General features: G+C 42.9%; 1 protein-coding gene across 2 annotated transcripts in view; it reads left to right on the top strand.

Moving 5' to 3' along the window:
• The first annotated feature begins 204 nt into the window (after positions 1 to 204).
• The window catches only part of LRRIQ1 (leucine rich repeats and IQ motif containing 1), a 3,765,329-nt gene continuing 3,743,235 nt past the window's right edge, over positions 205 to 22,298 (top strand). For both annotated transcript variants that reach the window (XM_044088432.1, XM_044088431.1), the window contains exon 1: positions 205 to 415. The gene's annotated coding sequence lies outside the window, so the exon portion shown is untranslated. The remainder of the gene's footprint in view (positions 416 to 22,298) is intronic.

The following is a 22,298-nucleotide window of genomic DNA, read 5'->3' as shown; positions in this document are numbered from 1 at the left end:
ATTCAGCACCTTTCCTCCAAAAGGCACTAGTGTTAGGAGGGATTTAAAGGGACAGACCTAAATCTGAGTTAAAATCGGGGACAGTTGAGAGGTATGTAAACTGGAAAACTGACTGCACCTTTAAACTTTGTATCACAACGCTTGAATGTATTAATTTTATTTGACTCTTGTTACACGCCGTAGTTGGACTACTCACGTGGTAAACACTTTCATCTCCATAGCAACACCAGATGCCTAGGAGGGGAAAAGTTGATAGCGGCGTGAATTGCATATCATATGTGTGCGTTTTATGTACTTCCAAATGTTTACCTGTTTGTAAGAAGTAATTATTCAGCCAATGGGATATTATCAAGTCGTCTTTTTATCCTGCAGTCCTTGAATTTTGTGTGAGGGTGGTGTGGAAAGAAACTACACGGTAAGGCGATATCCTTCCACAATATGTTTATACTAGTTCGGATGAGTATTGAGTAGCTGTTGTGCGCGTATAGAGTAGTCCAGCTGCTTGTTTTCAGTAGCACGCGTGACGTTTACGTCCTTCTCCTTTGGGAAAAGGTCGTGCATTTGCAGCAGTTGTGTTACGACTTTTACGTAAATAAAATACGCTGTTAGTGTAATTACTGTTCTCCGTTCGGCAGTATATCAAAGAAATGCAGTGTGACGCCGAGACAGCTTACTATTTTGTATAACAGTGATCAACTGACGGCGACTGTTTGATATTATTCATATTCAATGTGGCTAATTTACATATTCATTAAAATGTAATTTTGCAACAGAGTAGTAGTCTCTTACCTCTAGATTCAGGGACAAATACAGGAAAAGCCAGATTATCAGTAATTATTTTAAACTATAAGTAATTATTAATAAATTCAGAAGTTGACAGAAGTAAAATAGTTATACAACTTTAATTAAGCAACATTATTTTTTTACAGGTAACCCACCACCCTTTTTTACCAACTCGACAAGGGAGGGGGGGGGGGGGTTAGGAGAGACAGAGCAAAATTTTGAGCTAAGGTCAGGGGACTGTAATGCAGCTGAAGACCTTGAGACTACGATCCTTGTGTAAATTGAGAATTAAATTCTCATGATTTATATGTCTCAACTGCCCCTGATTTTTAGGAACATCCTTGATTTTGGTTGTCGCGAGTACCTGCAGTAGTGGTGCTGTGGTAGCATTGTCGCCTCACAGCAAGACGTTGTCCCGTTCGATTCTTAGCTAGAGCTTTTTCTGTGTGGAGGCATGCGTGAATGGGCGTGCCTTCGTAGAAGGTTGTGCGTCAGGACTGGTAACTTGGCACGTAAAAATCCAGTACCAGATATTAGCGGACCAGAGTTCCACTGTGGCGACCACTAACCGGTATAAGCCGAAAGACAGAACAATTTGATTTTGTCTCAGACGTTTGCTCTGCCCCTCCTAATTTCTTAATTTTGGGAGAAAAGATGGTGAATTACATTTATTCAATAATGACAATAATTAGACACATGCTTCTTTTATTTCAGGAAATGTGTGATCTGATGTTGTCATTCTTCATTTATCCTTGACCTTTGGGACATAGTTCCGATCCTCGGGAACCGGCGCGGCCGTTACACAGCTCGCGCAAGCAAAAAAAAAACTCGAGCTATGATTATTCCCCCAGGATACCCCTCTCCTTACTTCAGATCTTGTTTGCCGCTGTTGTCGCAAGACGTCAGCCAGATTTTCTTGCAAGCCAAGTAGAAATGAAATAGTTTTTCATCTTTTCTATCTAATATTTTCCTGCTTACTTAGATTTGCATATATATTCTATATTTGCGATTCCTTCTACCCACTTAGCCTTTTTCCTTGTTTAACCCTAGTGTTCTCTTCTACAGTCACTGGTAGTTCTTTTCTTACTCACCTAGTTCCTTTCTCACTTTCTTTCTACGAGTGAGTGTGCTATTTTTACCTGGCTTGCGATAGTATTTCCCTACCATTGTTGGTAGTACTTTCCCTCTCCGTACCCTTGTTTGGGTAGTTTAGGCCTACCATTGTTGGTAGTTTTCCTTTTTCTTCTGTGTGCGTGTGTGTGACTGCTGTCTGTTGACTTTGTTTTTTCGTACCATAGTCAACATGGCAAGTAAATCTAAATGGACTACAGGCTTTAAACAGTGACAAAGTTGTGTAAGGAAGATGCCCAACTCTGATGTTATTCTTCTTGTGTGTACTGCTTGACCCTGGCACATCTTCAGCAAGACTGTATGATTTGTCAAGTGTTCAGTCACCGGACCCTAATGGGAAGGAAAAACAAATTAATACTAAAAGGTCTGTCATCTTTTGAAGAGACTGTGTAAGTCCGACACATCTTTACCTTCTTCTCCTTCTAAAGCTGAACTTGGGCGTAAGAGGAGTCGCTCTGTGCCGGTGTCCCCTTCAGCTCCACCCAAAAAGCACAAACCTTCAACTCCCACTGCTCCAGTGGAACCAAAGACTAAAATCAAAAAAACTTATGGAACTGACTTCCTCGGCTCTGTCTGCCGTAGATATCTTGGCACCTCAGATCTCGGTGCTGGTCACCTCGGTACCGACATCTTTGACATTCCTGTCAGTACCAACTCCACCTGTAACACTTCCCATGCCATCTTTGGTGCTGAAAACAAATATAATTGATATACCCAGGACAAGGTATTCGCCTTCTATTGACCCCTTTGTGGGTTAGCTCCCAAGTCCATTCTTAGACAGACCAGAATCCCCCTCAGGCTTCTCTGTCCATTCCTCCAAGAGTCTGATTGAAGTCGATGTTGTGAGGTTGGTGATTGAGCTCCTAGTGGCTAGGGATCTTTCTTTCTCTTCCCAGATCCCTCTCCCTTCTGGAGTTGGCACGTTTTCTCAAAGGACTCCACCAAATCTTCCTCTTCTAACCTTCTCTGAGGGCTTGGAGCTTACAACTATGATTCCTGTGGTTCCAGCTGTTCTGGTGCTGACAAAATTTATCCCTTTGGTTCCAGGATCTGCCTTGACTTCCTCGATCGGAACTGACAGACTCCCGGGGTCATGGTCCCACTGCCGGGTCCAAGGATCTCAGATCTGTTCCAGTTTTTTCTTTGGGCTCGCCCTTGTCTCTTGGAACTTTAGCTGATGTGAGCTCTTCCTTGGCTCCTGCTTCAGGGATAGGTTTCTTGGAGCAGGGTCTGACCTCATTTCCGAAATTGTCCTTGTCGTCCTTGGTTCCGGGCTACCATCCCTCTTCAGGGGGGCCTGCCTTCCAGGTAATGGAGAGGGCATTGGCTTCTGCAGGTTCTCAGCTGGCCCCTTTTGCATTGGAGATTATCCTGAGACCCCCTTTTGCCCCAGTATGCCACCAACCTTCACATCCAGGCAGCAAGCACCAAAACTGCAGGAAACCCCTGTGCAGGACCAAACTTTTTCTGAGTCTGCTCAGAGATTCCCACTGAGGAGCCACCCTGGAAGAAGACATGTAAGAGGAAACACTTAGATTCCCCTAAGGAATCTGTCACAGACAATACAGACTTCATTGATGGGGAGGGTTCCCCGGTCACCCCCATAAGATGCCTCATTTGGAGACATCCTGGAAATCCTGAAACAGTGGGGTAACTGGAAGCCTAAAGACCCTACCTTTGAGGAGATGGTGTATCTGCAAGCTTTTATTGCTCATCTATCTACTGCTCATCTATCTACTTCTTGGGTGACCCCCTCCCGCTGACTTTCTTATTAATTGATCACACAGTGGGCATGGAAGACCCCGGACTCCTTAGAGTCAATTCCCAGGAGACCAGACAAAATTCTGTCAGCTCCAGGGAACACCAGCACTGGGCTAAGGGGTTAGTGGTCGATGCCTTGGTGTTTGCAATGACCAACAAAAGTAACTGGCAGGAGAGAGTTCCACTGTTCATCCCCCTAATTGAGAGTCCATGGCAATGAACATATTCAAAAGCGGGTGTATGCATCATCGACCTTCTCTTTAAGGTCCTATAATTTTATGGCACACTTTCCTAGGCTCCAGAGGAATCTGATCAAGGAGTTATCAGATACCCTTGCAGAAGCTGTGTCCGAGGAGGTCCAAGATAAAGTCGTCTCCCAGCTAACTACCCTGGAGTCTATTTCCAACTCATCCATGAGGCTCATTGCGCATGCAGCCGAAGGGGTGACGAGGGCAGCGAGTTCCAGCGTTGCCATAAGGTATCATGTCTGGATGTGGTTGTGTGAGTTTGCAGAGCCATTGAAGTCTTCTTTCATCAGTGCTCATTTTGACATATCTTCCTTATTCGTCCCCAAAGTCAAAGAAACATTAGCCAGGTGCGAGGAAGATGGACAGTGGGCATCAGATTTTCTGCTCTCAAACGGTCGTTTATTCTAGGAACCAGAGGAACGGGAAGATGTGGTTCAAGAAATCCCAAGGCCCTTTTTAGGATCCATGTATCCATGGCTCCCCTTGAGGTAGAGGGGTGAGCTCCGATGGAAGACTCCGACCTTGCAGCAGACGTCGTCCGCAAAATCAGGGTTCCAGAGAGTCTTTCTGTGGGAAACCCTACCAGTGCTCCTGAAGGGGGACCCGATTGCTTACCTCTGGAGCCAGTCTGAGGAAGATTCTCTTTGCACTTAAGGGTCTGGATGCAAATAACAGATATTTGGGTGCAAAGGATCCATTACCAGAGGTTACCACATTACCGCATTCTGTTCACTCTCATTCCAAGATCAAGAAAAAGACTCTCTGATGTTCCACCCAATCAGAGAGGTCGAATAGCTCTGGAAATTTAAAAGCTACTAGAAAAAAAGTCCCACCAGAACAGACGGGATCTAGGTTTTACTCAAGGTTCTTTTTGGTGCCAAAAAGATAGGGGACTTGAGACCAGTTTTGGACCTCAGCCTTCTAAACAGCTTTGTTCAGCAAACAAAATTCTGGATGGTCATGATTCTGTCTGTCCTACCCTTCTTAGAGGAAGATGATTGGATGTGCTCTATAGATCTTCAGGACACGTATCATCACATAAAAATGGACAAATGCCCCAGAAGATTCTTCTGACTGGTTCCAGTCAGTCATTTTTTGGTTCAGAGTGCTGTCTTTTGGCCTCACCACAGCCCCCAGAGTGTTCACCAAGTGTTTGACAGCAGTGACAGTTTACTTGAGATTGCACAGATTCTTGGTTTTTCCATCCATCCCTAGCCACACCCACCTCAGTCAATAACCATACACACTTCATCTTAACTCCCCTCAGGAATAGAACTCCTCCCACCAACACTTGACTACACCTTCCTATAATCTCACCTCTGCTCTAAAGTCCTACCCCTCCAGTCACCCACTACACACTCCTTAGCTATGCCTTACCATTGCCATTTACTACTAGTCCTCTTTCTCCTACCCACTACTCTACTACCTACCTCTTAACCTCCTTCGAACATCCCCTCCTCTCTACTCTTACCATTCCAATCAAACAAACTCTTACAGCTATACATGCTTCATCTACATGCTTTATTAATGTCACTTATAAACCCAGTTACTTTCTACCTAAATATCATCGATTAATGCACATCAAATATTCCAGTCCAAACAATAGAAAATCATTTGACTACCATTGGAAACCTCCACAATTCAAGAACTTTATATCACTCCACTCCTTAATAGATAGATACATTCACCCTAATCCAGGTCCAAACCCTTCCCTACTCACCACAAGCAGCAACCAATACAAGATAACCCTCTTTCCTTCAATCAAACCCTCCAAATCTCTCTCAATAGCCCATCTAAACATATGTAGTATTTGCAACAAAATACCTCAGGGTCATGCCCTTCTAGATGTCCATCAGTTTGACATCCTCTGTTTAACAGAAACTTGGCTTAAACCCACAATAAATGATAATGAAATTATCCCCCCAGGTTATAGTATCTTTCGAAAAGACCGCACAACCAAAAAAGGTGGCGGGGTAGCAATTCTCTACAAATCAGGACTACAAATTAGTATCATAAATCCTAACTTACCCTCAGATAATAATGCAGAAAAAATTATTTCCAGACTACAGCTTAACTCCAACAAATCATTAAACATCATCTGCTCCTATCTTCCCCCAGGTAAAAATCAAAGTATACTAGAAGACATACTAAACTGGCTTTCCTCATACCTCCCACAGGAAACCATAATCCTAGGTGACTTTAACATAGACTGGAATTTATGTACCCACACTAACCCATCCACCCTTATTAACCTGTATGGTTACTCACAAGCTATAAACTCCCTTACCAGAAAAAATAAATTTAATAATAAAGAAAGCATCCTCGATTGGATACGAACAAATAGCCCACATCAAAAATACACAACAGGAACCCTCCCAGACGACCTCAGTGACCAGTCTCTAATATATATTATCAGACATAAAACAAACCTTACTATCCCAATTTCTATTAGAACGACTCGATCCAAAAAACATTTTGACCCCAATCTGTTCCAAACCGATCTTAAGCAATGTAACTGGTCACCTCTTAAATCTCTCCCTATAAATGAAGCAGTTAATCACTTCAATAACACTTTCCTAGTAATCCTGGACCATCATGCCCCAATTCGCTCTATAAGAATCAAAACCAAACCAGCTCCTTGGCTCTCATATCATACTAGGAAACTAATCCATAGCAGAAATAAATCTTGGGCAAAATGGTATTCCACAAAGAATAGTTCCGATCACCAAACCTTTAGACAACTAAGAAACGTAACAAAAAAAGCTATCCTACAGGATAAAAAGAACTTTTACATCCAATTACAACAATCATCCCTTAAACAACCACAAAAATTTTGGAAAACTATTAACACACTTCTGTCCCCAGGCAAAACAGCCACACCTAATCCATTAGCCTCTAACCCTGATTGCCCGAAACAAACAGCAAATGACTTTAACTCTTTCTTTACTACCTCTATACTAAATCTAGCTAACCATTTAACCCTTGACACCTCTAAACTCCCCATTCCTAACTCCACTCCTCCCCCATTATTCCACTTGGAACCTATACCCACTTCTTATATCTGTTCCCTACTCCAAAAATTAAAACCTACTACCCCCTCGGCTGACAAACTACCAGCAGAATTCCTCCAAATAGGAGCCAAAGCTATTGCCTACCCCATCTCCATATTAATCAATAGAACCATAAAATAAGGCACTATACCATCAATCTGGAAAATCTCATACATTATTCCTCTTCACAAAGGTGGAAACTCCATTGAGTTCTCCAACTTTCGCCCCATAGCCCTACTCTCCCCTCTTGCTAAAATAATGGAGAAGTGTATCCACAAACAATTACTAAACCACCTACTCCTTCATAATCTCCTAGCTAACTGTCAGCATGGTTTCCGACCATTTCCTAGTACCACCATAGCCTTGTTATCCTTTACTAACTGTATCAACAAGAATCGCAATAAAAATATCCTTACCTCTGCTTTCTTTGTTGACCTATCAAAAGCCTTCGACATGGTTAATCACCAACTTCTCCTCCACCTATTGAAGTCCCTCTCTCTTGACATTCCTGCTATGAACTGGTTTACATCCTACCTCGAAAATAGACAACAGGCAGTCCTCTGGCAAAACCATCTTTCACACCTCCTTCCCACCTCCCTAGGTGTCCCCCAGGGTTCCATATTAGGTCCTCTACTGTTTTCCATTTTCATAAACGACCTTCATCTTTCTACTCCACCCTGTACCTGCATTCAATATGCAGATGATTCTACTATCATCTGTTCAGGCACATCCCAAACCGAACTTAATTCTCTCACACAAAAAGCTTTCAGCACAATAAAAGAATGGTTCTCTAACCACTGTCTTCTTCTTAACCCAAAAAAAACTAAACTTCTGCTCTTCACACCCTCCCACTTGTCTACCCCTCTTCATTTCACACTCATATCCAGCAACGGTACCCTCATTTCTCCAGACCCCACCACCAAACTCCTAGGAATTACTATTGATAACCACCTAAATTTTGACACACGCATAAATACTACAATAAAGTCTATTAACAGAAAACTTGGATCACTATATAGAATCAAACCTTTCCTTACTCTAGAAGCCAGAGCCACAATAGCTAGAACCCACTTAATCACTACCCTATTATATGCTTCCCCCATATATACCAATCTTTCCAAAAACAACCTCAACAAACTTTCTAAATCTTATAACAATATAGCCAGATTTGCCAGCAACTCTTCATATAGGACTCGTCACTGTCAGAACCTAAAACAACTAGGATGGCTTGAACTCCCCCACCAACTACAATTTAACCAACTTATAATAGCTCACAAAGCCCTACATCAACCCAATAACACCCCAATTCTTTCCACCCTCATAATGCCATACAAAAACCTGAAGAATCTACGCTCCTCAAACAAAATGCTGATTCACACTACCTTATCAAAAAACTCAGCTGGTGACTCTCTATTCTCTAACTCAGTTGGTAAACTATGGAATCTATTACCACATGACCTAACTACCCAGACCTCTTTCCCACTATTTAACACTAACCTAAGACTTTTCTTCACTAACCACTGGTTATGTTCTTGTACCAACCCTGACTAACTGTCTCCCCTTAAACTATCTGTTACTCTCAAAACCATAATACATTTATCCATTACCCTGTTTCATATATCTCACTATAGACTAACCTTCTTAACTATTTACTAATATTGTGCGGCACAGTGGTGCAGTGGTTAACATTGTCACCTCACAGCAAGAGGTTCTCTGGTTCGATTCTCGGCTGGGGTGCCTTCTGTGTGGAGTTTGCATGTTCTCCCTGTGTTCACGTGGGTTTCCTCCGGGTACTCCGGTTTCCTCCCACATTCCAAAGACATGCATCTGGAGCATTTCTCCCCGGGCCTCCGCTGAAAACAGGCTCTGTGGAACCTAGTCGGACATTCCCGGTCAACAAATGTTAAATAAATAAATAAATAAAATAAATTGTGAGTTATGACTACTATTTGCCATGTTTGACTTTTTTCTACTGTTTTTGAAAAGTGTTAACTTTAGGATCTAATAATCTGTTACTGTCATTTTTCTAATTTTGAATGTCATATTTTATATGTTTATATATATATATATATATATATATATATATATATATATATATATATATATATATTTATATATATGTTTTTCCTGGAGCTTTTCTCCCCGGGCCTCTACTGAAAATGGACATGTATCCAGTTAGACTAGCCCGGTCAACAAATGTAAAATAAAAATAAATAAATAAATAATATGTAGATGACTGGGTCATCTCTGCTCCCACAAGACATCTACTATTTCAAACAACAGACTTTGTTCTTCACCTGTTTGCTCGCTTGGACATTACAATGAACCACTCAAAATCTCAGTTAAGTCCAACTCAAGATCTAGAGTTCATAGGAGCCTGTTTAAATACCACCACTTGTACTGCTTCCCTTCATCTACACAGGCTGCAAAAGATAAGACCCCAAGTACAAGCCATTCTCTCCAACAACAAGGTACCTGCGCTCTTAGTCCTGCAAGCCTTAGGGTCCATGGCAGCTGCCATTACTTGTTCCACTAGCAAGATTTCATGTGAGACTACTACAGTGCCTTTTGGCATCCATATGGTCCACCCTGACCCATCCAGTAATTTTTTTCCATTTTAATCATCAATCATTGAAAAAAGGACTTATCCTGGTGAAATTCTATTAGGCCATCCCTTCATTTCACCTCAGTCCAAGGCCATAGTGACCATGGATGCCTCTGAGATGGGCAACGGGGTATTATCTGGGAAGAACAGTCCAAGGCACTTGGTTCCTGATGGAAGCAAATCTGCATATCAGTGTTCTGGAACTGAGGGTAGTGCTCTAAGCATTGCAAGCCTTCTAAACTATCCTCCCTCTCGGAACAGTTGCAGTTCAATCAGACAGCATGTCAGTAGTCTGGTACATCAACAAACAGAGAGAAACCAAGTCATACCCCTGTATCAAGAAGCTTTCTGTCTGTGGCAATGGGTGATATCCTCCAACTGCTTTCTGACAGCAATGCACATCCTGAGGAGCTTGAAATTAATAGTGGACAAATTGAGCAGATGCATTCTCCTGCCTCAAAAGTGGTCTCTCAATCCCAGAGTGGTGAAGGAGATTTTCCGTCGCTGGGGTCAGGCCACTTTGCATCACCCCTGGACAACAAGTGCAGCAGTTGCTTTGCCCTAATTCCCTCTCAGGGGTAGTCCTTGAGAGACGCTGTCCTTCACGATTGGCCCTCTGGACTACTGCATGCCTTTACCCCCTTCCCAGTGATTCCTCTCTTCTTAAGGAAAGCCAACAGGTTGAGTTCTATTTGGGTGCACAATAATGGTCTTAACCCTTTTCCACACCAGTTGAAAAAGTATTGGAGTTTTTAGCTATGCTTTTCCGGACAAGGAGCATCTGCATCTACTATTAAGGTCCAATTAGCTGCTATTTCCAATTTCTACAGTGATTTTAAAGACCATTCACTAATTTCCCATAGAATCTGTAAAGTGTTTATGAAGGGAGCTTTGTGGTTAAAACCACTATTTAAAGACCCTCTGGCTCCTTGGGATCTGACTATAGTTTTGCAGTCTTTGGAACTTTCCCCCTTTGAACCAGATCCGGCGGCTACCTGTCAATTAGTTTATTTCATGGAAGACCATTTTTCTGATAGCCATTACCTCTGCCAGAAGGATTTCCAAAATACAAGCACTATCTTCAAAACCTCCATATTTGATTTTTTCATAAGGATAGGGTTTCTCTAAGAATCAACCCATCTTTTCTTCCTAAGGTGGTCTCAGAAACTAATGTTAATCAAACAATTAACTTACCTGTTTTCTTTCCAAATTTTTCCAGCAAAGTGAATATTGCTTATATTTGCTGGATGTTCACAGACAATTAAATATTTACCTCAACAGAAGTAAAAAATAGAATCAGATCAGTTATTTATCTCCTTTTCCAGTCCTTCTCTGGAGAAATCTGTTTTCAAACATCACCTTGTCAAGGTGGTTAAGAGACTGTATTACTTTCATATACGATGTACCTACTCAGCACAGATCCTCGTGGTGGCCAGCAGAGTAATCCAAGCTTCAGAGAGCTAAAAAAGCGACTTTACCTGATTTAAGTATATTTTTTGTGGCTTTCCACTTCTATTTATCTAGCAACTGTATTTCGCCTGCTTGCTGATACATTGTTATTGTTTATTCTGCATTTATTCTGTTATTGCACTTGTTTCTCAGTTTGTTACTTTTAAAATCTGTAACTGTTGCAAATTGTTTGTGTAGGCTGTGATAGCCGATTTATAGCATTTATAAGTGTTTACTGTATCTGTTTCTGCTTGTTTTCTGAAAAAAAAAATATCTCTTGTTTTCCCGCCTTACTGAGCTAGAATAGTCCAGTTTCAGAGCTTGCTGATCCCTGGGCTTTGTTTGCAGTTCCTGTTACTGATTCTTTACCTAATATGGAAGAGAGGAAGTTCCCTTGCTTACCAGTGGGAGTGGGAAGCATTGAGCTGCCTGTTGGTCCAGTTTTGTGAGGTTTCAGCCAGCAACTTGTAGTTTATTGGTCGTTTTGGGCCAGTTCCTAGCTTCTTTCAGCCCCCTGATATAAAACACGCTGAACGTGCGTTTTTTAGCTTGTACCTACTCAGCACAGATCCTCGTGGTGGCCAGCAGAGTAATCCAAGCTTCAGAGAGCTAAGCAAGCGACTTTACCTGATTTAAGTATATTTTTTGTGGCTTTCCACTTCTATTTATCTAGCAACTGTATTTCGCCTGCTTGCTGATACATTGTTATTGTTTATTCTGCATTTATTCTGTTATTGCACTTGTTTCTCAGTTTGTTACTTTTAAAATCTGTAACTGTTGCAAATTGTTTGTGTAGGCTGTGATAGCCGATTTATAGCATTTATAAGTGTTTACTGTATCTGTTTCTGCTTGTTTTCTGAAAAAAAAATATCTCTTGTTTTCCTGCCTTACTGAGCTAGAATAGTCCAGTTTCAGAGCTTGCTGATCCCTGGGCTTTGTTTGCAGTTCCTGTTACTGATTCTTTACCTAATTTGGAAGAGAGGAAGTTCCCTTGCTTACCAGTGGGAGTGGGAAGCATTGAGCTGCCTGTTGGTCCAGTTTTGTGAGGTTTCAGCCAGCAACTTGTAGTTTATTGGTCGTTTTGGGCCAGTTCCTAGCTTCTTTCAGACCCCTGATATAAAACACGCTGAACGCGCGTTTTTTAGCTTGTACCTACTCAGCACAGATCCTCGTGGTGGCCAGCAGAGTAATCCAAGCTTCAGAGAGCTAAAAAAGCGACTTTACCTGATTTAAGTATATTTTTGTGGCTTTCCACTTCTATTTATCTAGCAACTGTATTTCGCCTGCTTGCTGATACATTGTTATTGTTTATTCTGCATTTATTCTGTTATTGCACTTGTTTCTCAGTTTGTTACTTTTAAAATCTGTAACTGTTGCAAATTGTTTGTGTAGGCTGTGATAGCCGATTTATAAGTATTTACTGTATCTGTTTCTGCTTGTTTCTCTTGTTTTCCCGCCTTACTGAGCTAGAATAGTCCAGTTTCAGAGCTTGCTGATCCCTGGGCTTTGTTTGCAGTTCCTGTTACTGATTCTTTACCTAATTTGGAAGAGAGGAAGTTCCCTTGCTTACCAGTGGGAGTGGGAAGCATTGAGCTGCCTGTTGGTCCAGTTTTGTGAGGTTTCAGCCAGCAACTTGTAGTTTATTGGTCATTTTGGGCCAGTTCCTAGCTTCTTTCAGCCCCCTGATATAAAACACGCTGAACGCGCATTTTTAGCTTGTACCTACTCAGCACAGATCCTCGTGGTGGCCAGCAGAGTAATCCAAGCTTCAGAGAGCTAAAAAAGTGACTTTACCTGATTTAAGTATATTTTTTGTGGCTTTCCACTTCTATTTGTCTAGCAACTGTATTTCGCCTGCTTGCTGATACATTGTTATTGTTTATTCTGCATTTATTCTGTTATTGCACTTGTTTCTCAGTTTGTTACTTTTAAAATCTGTAACTGTTGCAAATTGTTTGTGTAGGCTGTGATAGCCGATTTATAGCATTTATAAGTGTTTACTGTATCTGTTTCTGCTATTTTTTTTTTTTTTTTCAGAAAACAATCTCTTGTTTTCCCGCCTTACTGAGCTAGAATAGTCCAGTTTCAGAGCTTGCTGATCCCTGGGCTTTGTTTGCAGTTCCTGTTACTGATTCTTTACCTAATTTGGAAGAGAGGAAGTTCCCTTGCTTACCAGTGGGAGTGGGAAGCATTGAGCTGCCTGTTGGTCCAGTTTTGTGAGGTTTCAGCCAGCAACTTGTAGTTTATTGGTCATTTTGGGCCAGTTCCTAGCTTCTTTCAGCCCCCTGATATAAAACACGCTGAACGCGCATTAGCGCGGTTTAGCGCGGAGCTGCTACCGTTGCACACTAGGGCAGCGCCGGTTAAGCAGATTTAAACTATTAGGGCTACCTGAAGTCCACTCTTCAAATTTTCCCTTAAAACTACCTTCCTCGAGCTATACTACTGATCTAATCAGCATATCCTATAACTAAAAAGATCATCTCTACCTAACTCCGAGTAGCCTATTCTGTATCTGTCATACCTAGCACTTGCTCCTACAGTACTTATCACCGAGATACAGCACTCTTGTTATAGATAGTACCCCAAAAAGGCGAAACCCCATTTCTCGGACACCCACATCCCCCGGAATCTCTTTTTAAAGTTTTTTGTCTATTCCTTCTAGCATGTCGAGGGATCAGTTGCTAGTATCCTCTCCTGCTCAGCTGGTGAACCTGGGAATATTGAGGCAATGTTACAATTGCCTCATGTACACAGACAACCCTCTCCTCCTCCCACAAAACACAAATACATGCGAGAGATGCAACTATACGGCCAAACTGGAGGCTGAGCTCTCTCAACTTAGGACTGGCAAGACCAGACAGGAGGAGAAGGTTACCACACACACTATAGACCCAGTCTCACATAGTACCATCACAACCTCAAATCATACACATAAACACACAAAGACATACTCGGAGGCTCTGATCAGAAATCTACCAAAACAGCAGAGGCCACCAAAGCAGACACCCAAACAACCACCACCTCAGAACACAACACCTGCAACACATAGACCTCACAGTCAGAGTGTCAAACAGTCACAGCCCTTAAGGCCAAACACAATGCCAGACACACTAGTCATTGGTGACTCCATAGTCAGACACACTGACGTCCCGCTCACCAGACTGAGTAAGGAGAGAGTTACAGTAAGCTGCCTGTCGGGCGCTAGAATCCGCCACATAACGCAAGCACTCAGGTCTCTCAACAGCAGGTACAAATACGACTTAGTCATTGTCCACGCTGGTGTAAACGACCTGAGACGTACCTCCTTGGACTACATGAAAAGAGACATTGAGGAGCTCTCTGATTATGTAGCCCAGGCAGGTATGACCCTGACCTTGAGCAGTATCCTACCTTCACCAAGAATGATGCCACAATACAGAGATAAGATGATCAGCTTTAACAATTGGCTTAAACTCTGGTGTCATTCAAAGGGGATCCAATGTCTGTCTGCCTGGGATGACATGCTGGACAAGCCACGCTGCTTCAAGGGACGGCTTGCACCTGTCACCCTGGGATTCGGATATTGGCAAAGGCTCTTGCCACCCCATAGTGCCTTTTTAGGCAAGGCTCAAATTCTAAACCTACCACCCTAGAACACAAAAAGGAAAAAACTAAGGGTAATGCTGCTCAATGCCAGAAGTCTAAATCTCAAAATGCACGCACTCGAGGCCCTTCTCAGTATGGAGAACATCGATGTCTGTGCTGTGACAGAAACCTGGTTCAAGGCTCCTGAGAGCACCCCAGCACTAACAGGTTTTACCTCATACCATGCGTTCCGGCCCCAAAATCCGGACAATACCAAGAAAGGAGGGGGGGTATCCATATTCATCAAGGACACCCACACCTCAAGACTGGTGGCAATGCATGATGCATCGGAGACCATCCAGGTGCAATTAACCATAGGCAAGACTGCTCTGCAAATTGTAGCATGTTACAGGCCACCCTCACAAACTCAGGAACCTCACATGGCTTTCCTGAAAACACTGGAGGGATAAATGTATCTCCAAACACCATCATACTAGGTGACTTCAATTACCCTAATATAGACTGGGAACACTACTCAAGCCCAAACACCCTAGCCCAAAAGTTCCTGGAATTCATAAACTCAAATGCCATGGAACAACTAGTCACCATCCCCACAAGAGGAGAAAACATACTTGATCTCATCATCACGAACATGGGAGCACAATGTTCAACACCGGAAGTATACCCCTCACTGGTGAGATCAGATCACAAACTAATCTTGCTGGAGGTCCTCATCCCAACCCACCTGAAATAAAAAAGACCACAGTAAAAAACTTCTCGAAAGCCGACTTCACACTTCTAAAGACTAGTGTGGTCTCCTTTAAGGCCCCCGAGCCGGCGGATAACAGTACTCAAGCTGCTGAATCACTTACAAATGCCTTCTACCAGCACCTGCAGCACTGCATGGATAAGGCAATCCCAAGCAAAACAAAGACTCTTTGTACCAAGGGCAAGCGTCCAGTCTGGTGGACCCCAGCTATAAACAAACTCTACAACAAAAGGAGGAAGCTACTACAAGATAGAGCAAAATCCTTAAAAGGTAAGACACCCTTGATCACTATAAGTAAAAAAAACTAAGAGCTCTCATAAAATCATCCAAAGCAAATTTTGAGAGAAAAATAGCTAAAGACTCAAAGGACAATCATAAGGCCTTCTTTAGCTATGTTAGAAACCTGGGAGGAAACTCCCAGATATGCTCAGAACTAGTTCAAAATGATGTGAAGATTACTGATCCTACAGACATTGCCAACATACTGGCTGACAGGTTCAGTGCAAACTTCTCCCCGCCCCCAAAAGGAGAGATATCTATACCAAATGGTTGCAGCCCCCCAAACATCTCAAACGCCCAAGTGAGAACTGCTCTCTCCAAAGCAAAAAACACAGCATCCATGGGACCTGATGGTGTCCCAGGCTGTGTGCTCCACGAACTCAACGAGGAATTAAACCCACAGCTAGGACAGCTGTTTAATCATAGTCTCACCTCTGGATATGTACCCAGGGAGTGGCGCACTGCGACTGTGGTCCCACTTCACAAAGGCGGTGCCTCCACAGACCCTGGAAATTACCGGCCCATTAGCTTGACAAGCCTTATCTGCAAAGCTATGGAGAGGATCATAATGGATCTCATAAATAAAGACATAGGGAACTTGCAGACTTTGGATCCAACCCAGTTTGGCTTTGTCAAAGGCAGATCATGCCTTTTAAACTTGGTTGACTTTTTCAAAACAGTCACCAAAGCCATTGATGAGGGAAAGGCAGTCCATACAGCCTACCTCGATCTGGCGAAGGCCTTCGATACAATACCCCACTCTGGTATCATTGAAAAACTCATCAGCTTAAATGTTAACCCATACATCACAAGATGGGGTGCAAACTGGCTGAGTGACAGAACCCACAGGGTCAGAGTTGCTGGCGCCATGTCAGACTCAAAGCCTGTCACAAGTGGTGTCCCACAGGGCTCAGTCCTGGGCCCACTCTTGTTTGGCATCTACTTTTCCGAAGTACAAGCAAACACAGGAGGGTTATGGCTGACAAAGTTTGCAGATGACTGCAAACTGGGCCAGAGTCGAAAACACATCTGACACAGATATCCTTCAGAAGGGTCTCACAGAAACGGATGACTGGTGCCAGAGCCATGGCCTAAAGTTAAATGCCAAAAAATGCATAGTCATACCCTTCGGGAAAAACAAGGTTACCCCTAGCTACCATATAGGTGGTAATCTTCTGAGCACAGAAGAAGTTATCAGGGACCTGGGGACCCAGGTTGACAGTAGCCTGTCATTCGACACCCATGTAGCTAAAGTAGTTAGGAAGACCTTCTACATTGTCCACCTCATCATGAAGGGATTCACATCTAGATCAAGGGAGGTCATAGTCTCCCTATACTCATCACTCATCCGACCAATGATTGAGTACAATGCCCCATTCGGAATGTATCTGACCCGACACTTGCAGCAGCTGGAGAGGCCACAAAAGTTCCTCACCAAAAGGATAAAGGGTCTCAAAAATCTGTCCTATGCTGCCCGACTGAAAGAACTCCAGCTCTATTCAGTCGCCACCGCTTGCTCAGAGGTGACCTTTGCCTGACATACAAGGCCATGTCAAACCCAGAGTTGATGAATATGCTTCACCTCAAAAATCTAGATCCGTCAGAGCCACAAGGGCGGAGACTTAAACCTCGACACGGCTATAAATAGGACGTGCTGGAGGGATAGATTCATCACCCAAAGACTCCCTATGCTGTGGAACAAAATCCCGGTATATGTGAGGCAGAGCACCTCGCTGGCCTTGTTCAAGAGAAATCTTGACCAATGGATGGGAGATCGCAGATATACTCCAGGGATTACCTCAGTGTCACTGCTAGACAGAGGCACAGCAAAATAATGGGTATAGTTCCCCATACAAAAGGGGTGGCTTAAGCCATAAAACTATGGGCTAGGCTTATAAATGCCCTCGGGCAGATAGCCTAGTATGAACCTATGAACCTATGAAAAGAATCTCCCATTACCAGCTCCAGTGAGAGCACATTCTGCTAGGGCAATAGCCACATCTGCTGTTTTCCATTCCAAGGCTTCCATGGATGAAATATATGCAACAGCAACATGGGCTACTCCGTATACCTTTATCACTCATTACAAACTGGATCTGGTCTCCTGGGGAAGAGCATCCTTTGGCTCTATGGTTCTCGGGAATATCCTTCCATAAGGCCACCCAAGATCTGAAGTAGCTGGGGACTCTGTCCCAAAGGTCAAGGATAAATGAAGATTGATAACATCAGATAAAGAAGTTCCATAACGTTCCATCTGTGTTGTCGATCTTCATTTAATCTTGGCACCCCACTCTCCTACTGCAGGCTTTTTAGAGGATCAAACAGGTGTCCTGGTAACTTTATCAGGTTTGACCGTGGACATAGCCTCTTAAATTCCATATTCATTTTCTTCTGTCTTTCTGTGTAGCTGCAAACAACTTGATATGAGGTAATCTGGAGAGGGTTATTGTGGGTAGAGTCTTAGCTCAAGAGTTTTTGGCTTGCATGAGCTGTGTAACAGCCAAGCCAGTTCTGAGGATCAGAACTTTGTCCAGAAGGGTCAAGGATAAATGAAGATCAATAACATAGATGAAACCTTATGGTAACTATATAACTTCTTTTTAATTAACATTATCTTACTCTGTCGACTTCTGAGGTTAATAGTACTATTGTTTTAAAGTATCTCTGATTGTCCCTGATTCTTTAGGTAAGAGGTTGAGAGCTGTGCTCATGATAAAGGATGGATATCTTCAGGAAACCATACAGTACAGTTGTGTAAAATCTTATCATAATAGTAGATGTCTTTGCCTTCACTGCTGCAGTATTCTTAACTATATGGGATTCTATGCCATGGAAGCCTGATATCCGGCCACTTTTCTAAAGACTTCTGAATTTAAAAGGTATGCCGAATATCCCCATACAATCCTGTGTAATGTCGGGTTAAAGGTAACATTCAGGTCTACCAAAAATAGAACTGATTGCTCCAGGAGAAACACTAGTCCAAGGCACCCAAGAGGTTACGTGTACATCCAGGAAGGCAAAGAACTAAGTGGGGGTGGAGGGAAGAAGTGAATACTGCAGCAATGAAGGAAAAGACCTCTACCATCATGGTAAGGTTTTACACAACTGTACTATGTCCTTACATTCACTGCTGCAGTATTCTTAACTATATGAGAGAGTGCCATAGCTCAAATGGAGACTTGGGATGAGGGTGGGGCAGAAGAGTCCCCTAAAAAACACAATGAACTGAACTAGCAAAACCAGCCCAAGCTCTAGAGACACAATCCAACTTGTAGTGCTTGGTAAATGTATGCACAGGACTCCAGGTAGCTGCCTGAAAAAATAGAAATAGTATCTAAGCCTTTGAAAAGAGCACCAGAAGAAGCCACAGATCTAGTAGAATGAGCCTTAATTGAAAAAGGAAGGCTCTTGCCATGAAAAGTGTAACTAAATTAAATAGTCTTAGAAAGCCAAGAATAAATAGTTTGCTTGGATACAGCAGGCTCCAAAAATCTAGGATGAAGAGAAACAAACAACTGATCAGATTTTCTAATAGTCTTGATCATATTCAAATAAACTCTTAAGTTGCCTATGCATGTCCAAAGTATGCAGCACACTCTCACTGTCAGTTTGTGGAGAGGGGACAAAGTAGGCAGATTAATAAACTGATTAAGTGATAGCTCATTAACCACCAGGGTTAGTGTGCAAGGACGCTCTGTCCTCATGAAAAATCAAAAAAAGGAGGACAAGCCATAAGGATCTGCAACTCAGACACCCATTTGGCAGAAGTAAGTCTAACAAAAGAACAGTCTTTCAGGAGCAATGTTGCAAGGAAGCTGAAGCAGCAGACGAAAAAGGAGCTTGAGTCAACTTCTCCAAAACAAAATTAAGATCACAGGGAGGAGGAACAGGCTTCCTGGGGAGTCTAATATTAAGGATCCCTTTAAGAAATTGTTTCACCTTAAATCCAGCAGCTAAAGGAGAAGAAAAAGGCAGACAAGCAGAGATAGCTGATAGGTGGGCCTTAATAGAAGAATAGGCCAAACCAGCATTGAGCAACTTACACAAATAAGAGAGAACCAAAGGAGCATCTACATTAAGTGGGTCCAGGTTGCAAGAGACACACCAAATAGAAAACCTCTTCCATTTGAACAAGTAAGATTTCCTAGTAGTGGGTTTCCTGGCCTCCTGCAGGACTTGCAGCATGTCCTCAGAAAAAAAGGTGTCTGAAGAATCAAAATCCTATCACCCATAGTGTCAGTTGAAGCATGGATAGGTGGGGATGGATAAGAGATTCCTTGTCTTGTGTGATTAGATCCACCCTGTGAGGTAACTTGTGATGATTGCCCCTGGCTAGATGCACAAGAAGTAGGAACCAGTGCTTTTGCGGCCAAAAGGGAGATTTTGGGAGCAACCTGTTGAATTTTGAACAGGACTTTTGGAATAAGAGGAAGGGAAGGGAATGCATAAAGAAACATCCCCTTCCAAGAGAATGAAAGGGCGTCAACCTTCCATACCAGAGGACCTGGTACTCTGGCACAAAACAGAGGAAGTTGTCTGTTCAGAGGGGAGGCAAAAAGATCCACTTGAGTAGTGCCCCGCTGGTGGATAATATCCAGAAACACATCCCTGTGAAGCATCCATTTGTGGGACTGAGTTAAAGACCTGCTCAGAGTATCTGCCACAATGTTCTGACCTGAAGGGATATAAACTGCCTGAAGAGTCACTTGAAACTTGACAACAAAATCCCATGCCAGAAGTGCCAACTGGCAAAGAAGATAAGATCTCATTCCTCCCTGCTTGTTGATATACCACATCACTGTGGTATTGTCTGTGAATATCTTGAGAGGCCCTGAAGAAAAGAGACCGAAAGACCTGAGCAGCCAGCAGAAGGGATGTTATTTCTTTGACACTGATGTGCTCCTTCTGCTGACGAGGAGACCACACCCCCTTACCTTTAGGCAACCAAAAGTGGTTCCCCCCATCCCATGTCTGAGGCGTTTGAACAATTTCTGAGAGGGAAGAGGGGGGAGAAAAGTGATCCCTGGATTCGGAGACAATTACTGAATCCACCAGAGAAGTTCCTGTCTGAGACAAGGAAGAGGAGGAACTACAAATTCTAGAAGATGAGTATGTTGAAGCCACAGTGACTTCAGAAACCACTGAAACTTTCTCATATGAAGTTTGCCCAGAGGAAACATCGGAATGGTGGACACCATGAAACTCTGAACTCTCAGAAACTCCCTGGTAGAACTGGAAGCAGAAACTCCCTGGTAGAATTGGAAGCAGAAACTCCCTGGCAGAATTGGAAGCCAGAGGAAGAAGCATGTGAAAGAAAGAAAGAAATGAGAGCTAAGGCCTTTGGAGGGGGCAGAGATCCAAGCATTGGCACCGTCTAAATCCTGCAACCCAGAAAAACATGATCCTGAGGAGTCAGAGAAGACTTTTTGAAATTTATAGTGAACCCCAGGTTCTGAAGAAAGGATACGGCAAAATGAAGATTTTGTAAAGGGTCTCTGGAGAGGATCCCTGAATCAACAGGTCATCCAGGTAAGGAAACATTTGGATCCCTTGAAGTCTATAAAAGGCAATCACAGGAGCAAGCCATTTGGTGAATGCCTTTGGGGCAGTAGAAATACCAAAGAGCAAAGCAGAGAACTGAAAATGCCAGGAAGCAACATAGAAATGCAAAAACTTCCTGAAAAGAGGATGGATCGGAATATGGAGATAAATATCCTTGAGATCCAGAGACACCGTATAGGCCTGAGGGAGCAAGTGAAGAAACAGAATCTGTAGGGACAATACCCAAAAAGAAGGTACCTTTAGAAAAGTGTTTACATGAGAGAGGTCTAGAATAGGTCTCCAAGAAACAGTCGAGAGTAGAACCTTTTCCCCTTTGGGACACAGGCAGCTCTTGAATAGTACCCTGAGACAAGAGATTTTGAAGAACCTCTGGTAAAAAGGGAATATGTTCCTGAGGAGGCTGAGGAATTCCCATAAAATGAGGATGGGATTTGTACACCATGAAGTACCCTTGACGAATGATTGACAGAACCCAGGAATCCTGAGTGATCTGAAGCCAAACTGGAAGAGAAAGAGAATGGCGAAGAGAAAGAGGGATGAGGCTGGGAAGGGATGGATAATCACTAAGCACCTGGTTTGTCCAGAAAGGAAGGCTTCGGAGTCCCCAAAAACTGAATAGCTTTAGCAGGAGGAGCCCATTTCCCACTCTTCTTACCTTTAGTAGAAGGACGGGATTGCTGCGAACAAAGGCAGGCTTAGCAGAGTAGTTTCTCTGAAATTTAGGCACAAGAGAAACAAACATCTGTTTAAGCCCTTATCCTGAAGGGACTTAAACCAGCTGCAGCTTCCCCAAATAAAAGTTTAGAATACAGAAGCATCCATCAACTTAGCTTTAATATCATCAGATAGAGGGTGAAGCTTAAGCCAAGAATATCACTTCATAACTGAACCAAAAACAGCAGCCCTAGAAGAGGCATCTGCCGCATCATAACTACTTTTAATAGAATGATGAACAACTTGAGAAGTCCCTAGCAAGGAAAGAACAGAAGTTTTAGCCTCAGAGTCTGGAAAATCAGAAATAAGTTGACATGCCTGAGAAAGAAGAGCCAACACATACCTAGACATATGGATCTGATGATTAATAGCCCTAAAAG

Source organism: Protopterus annectens, chromosome 11.part0, assembly GCF_019279795.1.
Source record: "Protopterus annectens isolate FY-2018-M chromosome 11.part0, PAN1.0, whole genome shotgun sequence".
Lineage (NCBI taxonomy): Eukaryota > Metazoa > Chordata > Ceratodontiformes > Protopteridae > Protopterus > Protopterus annectens.
The sequence above is the reverse complement of the archived record's forward strand: the minus strand, read 5'-3'. Positions and strand labels throughout refer to the sequence as shown.